This window comes from Mirounga leonina, unplaced genomic scaffold (genome assembly GCF_011800145.1).
Source record: "Mirounga leonina isolate KUSES-001 unplaced genomic scaffold, KU_Mleo_1.0 Mir_366, whole genome shotgun sequence".
In the NCBI taxonomy this organism is placed as follows: Eukaryota; Metazoa; Chordata; class Mammalia; order Carnivora; family Phocidae; genus Mirounga; species Mirounga leonina.
The window spans coordinates 14,014,330-14,017,878 of record NW_023270709.1 but is presented as its reverse complement, the minus strand read 5'-3'; the positions used below and the strand labels follow the sequence as shown (position 1 = coordinate 14,017,878).

Genomic DNA, 3,549 nt, shown 5'->3' with positions numbered 1-3,549 from the left:
TCAAGACAAGACAGAGAAAAGGAAAACCCATTCCGAGAATTTTGCTTCATATATAAAAACTTGGGGTTATGTTTATACACATCTACACCCCTGCCCACAACCCCACACCCTCCTCTGACAAACGTCATGCTTCTGAGCAGTGGTCACCCTATAATAAAGCTGAGATGGTTTTACCCAATACTGCAGTGTCCCTCTAGTCCCACTCCACCTTATTAGACAACACAGATACATAAATCTCTGTCACTGCAGAAGGTTCTGTTGAATAGTGCTGAGCTAGAGGATATTTCCTGCAATTACCTAGAACTAACATCTTTTAAAACAGTACCCTAGTCATCACCAGTTGGTCGAGCAAACACGTGATGGGCCTGCCATCTCAGTGAACACACATATTATGCTGGTTCAGCAAAAGCACAGTGCACACTTTTGTTTCCAGAGTTCACATTTCCCGATGCATCAGGCTTCTGGAGCTGTGCCCTCACTCTTCCTAGATCCCACAAACTTATAAACAGTGTTGGCATTCAGTGGAAAATGAGGACATGGCATAAGAAACATTGAACCTGACAGCTAGAAAAAGACGATTTGACCCCTTTTAAATTGTGTCCAAAGGGCATGAGGTCACCTTAATTTTGTTCCCACGTGTAGATTTTCCCTTGATGCACAACAGCAGACAGGACAGCTGGACTTAACTGAGTTAGAGCAGAGGGAGGACATGCTGCAGGAAAATTACCTTCGGAATGTGTGGCTTTATGTCAGTCACATCCCTACCCCAAGCAACGGATGGATGGAACAATGGGGCTTCTCCTCTTACAAAGGTGGCCAAGAGTCGTGGAGAAGACACCTCTTTGGCAACAACCCTCTTCCTCCAGGGCAAAGGCAAGTTAGAAACCGAATCAAACTACCTGTCGATTTGATGATTCATTGCTGAAAGATCTAATTGTGAGCACAGGGATTTATTTGTTTATAACATGTTAGTAAACACGTGCTATGGTCTCTTACTCTTGAGTCATTCACAGTCTAGTGGGGGAGTTTAGTATGTTCACTGATTCTTAAAGTATAATGTAACAAATGATTATTTGTGAAGTCAGTGATGGTGATGATGATGATGATGAACATTTATTGGGAACTGTTCAAGTGGCAAGTGCTTTTCTCAGTGCTTTCCATGAAGAAATACAAAATAATACTTTGGGAATATAGATGCTGGAAGGATCCCCAGGTGAAAATATAACACACTATTTTTCAAAATTTCCGGGAAATTAAGTATACAAACAAAGCAAAACTTTCATAAGTTATTTGGGAGGATAGAATAGTAGAGCAATTTAGATAATGGCTTTTATTTTTTTCAAGTAACCTTTTTATTTTGGAATTATTTTACATTTATGGAATAGTTGCAAAGAAAGTATATGGAGCCCCCAGATGATAGTGGGTTTCTGATTCAGACAGCAATGACTTTAAGTCCCAGTTCTTTATTCGTTATTGTGTCCTTAGACAAGTTATTTAACCACCCATATACTTAGATGGGGCTTCTTGAATTATAAAATGGCACAATAATACTTGCTTTAGAAGTCTGGGAAAGAAAAAATGATATAAGATGTGGGAAGTGCTTTGTACATGCTTGGGCCTTTGATGTGCTTAATACACATTAGCACTTACTATTATTTATATGGATGATATATTTGTTTTAAAAAATTAATGAAAACCATACATTACAATAATTTTAAATGGCCAGTGTCTAGCAATTATAGTTTTAGCTCTTCAAAGGATAAATTCCATTCCCTTCCTTATCTTTCTCCTTTTCTTAGGCAGTTGAAGGAGTTCTTAGCTCTAACCTCCACCCAGGCTCAGTCCACACCAGGCCAAATGGACCCACCATCTGCTTATCCCACACTGTCAGCAAGCTCTTCCCACCTAAAGAAATGGGAAGAAGATGGAATGGATATAACCATTGCCTTAGCAGTTCAGACTGAATAAAAGGTGGACAAGAGTCAACAGACATCTATATCTCACAGTTCTGGAGCTGAAAGTCCAAGCTCAAGGTGCCAGCAGATCCGGTGTCTGGTGAGAGCTCATTTCCTGGTTTGCAAAAGATGACGCTCTCATTGTCTCTTCACATAGCAGAGAGCAGAGACAGGAAACAAACTCTCTCCAGTCTCTTCTTATAAGAGCTCCAATCCCATCATGAGGGCTCTATCCTCATGACCTAATTACTTTTCAAAGGCTCCCATCCCCAGATACCATCACCTTGGGGGCTGGGGTTTCAATATGTGAATTTTGACACTGAGTCCATAGCACCCATCCAGGATGAGAGGCTGGAACATTCTTTTGTGGTCTGTTCAAGGGGAGCTCACTGAGGGGGCTCACAGAGCACCATCTCAGGAACTCTGGGCATGGATACAGGACTCCCTTTTCTGTGGGGCTGGGCAATGATCCATAACTCAGCTTCCCAGTGTCACCCTGCTGAGCTGGGAATGAGGTGGAAGGACAGAGAAACTAGAAGGCCAAGCAGTGTCTTCTCTTTTCTTCCCTGTCTGTGAACTCTGAGGTGCTGAGGGCCATTTCTCTACCTCACAGACACAGAGAACTCTTAGGACTCCCCCCAGGCCTCTGTGTAGTCCATTAGGATCATGCACGTTTACCTTCATCATTAACCAACAATTACTCCTACTATCTCATTTCTTTAGAAGGAAATACTTCTATCTAGATAGTATTTGGGCTATGTATTCAAAATCAGTTTTCTCAAGCTTCAAAATTTCGTAAATGGTAAGGCATACTTGAATTGTTTCCATATTTCTCTCTGCTGCCAGAAGACATTTCTAGTGCAGGGGCCATGCTAATCTTCTCTGTATCATTCCAGTTTTAGCATATGTGCTGCAGAAGGGAGCACTAGAAGACATTTCTGATGATCACTTAGCACTCCCCTTGATTAAAACAAAGACACCAGTTCAACACTGAGTGTTTGCTTTTCCCCCTACCCTTCCTTGCCCACATGAACCTGCCTCCCCCACCCCCAGCACATGCTCTCTCTCTCTCTCTCTCTCTCTGTTTCTCTCTCAAAGAGAAAGATAGTGATAATTCACCAACATTGGACTTTAGGTCAATTTCAGTTGCCCTTTTCAGTTCCTAACAAACTTAGCAGGGGCATTGGGAAATTATGGGTCATTACAGTCTGAATGGAAATCCCCAGGTCAAGGGTAATAACTTTTCTTCAGTTTAAAAGCTAATGTTGCCCTTAAGACAATTCTGAAATACATTTGAAAGTTGTTCCCATCAATGTTTTTTGGAAAGAAGTTAGGCTGCTTGCAATGGAGAACCTGTTGATAGACTAGGCACCTCTACCATGCCGTTCACCAAAGATACATAGCAAAAGTTGCTACTGCAGACATACTTCCTAGTGGTGAGGTACTTCTGGTCCAGATGGCCATTCTGATCAGGTGGTGACTGTGAGGACAGATATTTTCCAAGTACTTTCTATGATAAGACCTAATGCTTATTGAGTACTTACTACCTTATAGGCTCTATCCTTAGCACTTCACATTTACTGTTTCATTCACC

At 41.6% G+C, this 3,549-nt stretch overlaps 1 non-coding gene across 1 annotated transcript; it reads right to left on the bottom strand.

Moving 5' to 3' along the window:
• Window positions 1-2,772: 2,772 nt before the first annotated feature.
• Window positions 2,773-2,881, bottom strand: LOC117997554. The gene has a single exon (XR_004675853.1). It is a non-coding gene; the product is annotated as a U6 spliceosomal RNA (small nuclear RNA).
• Between the last annotated feature and the right edge of the window lie 668 nt (window positions 2,882-3,549).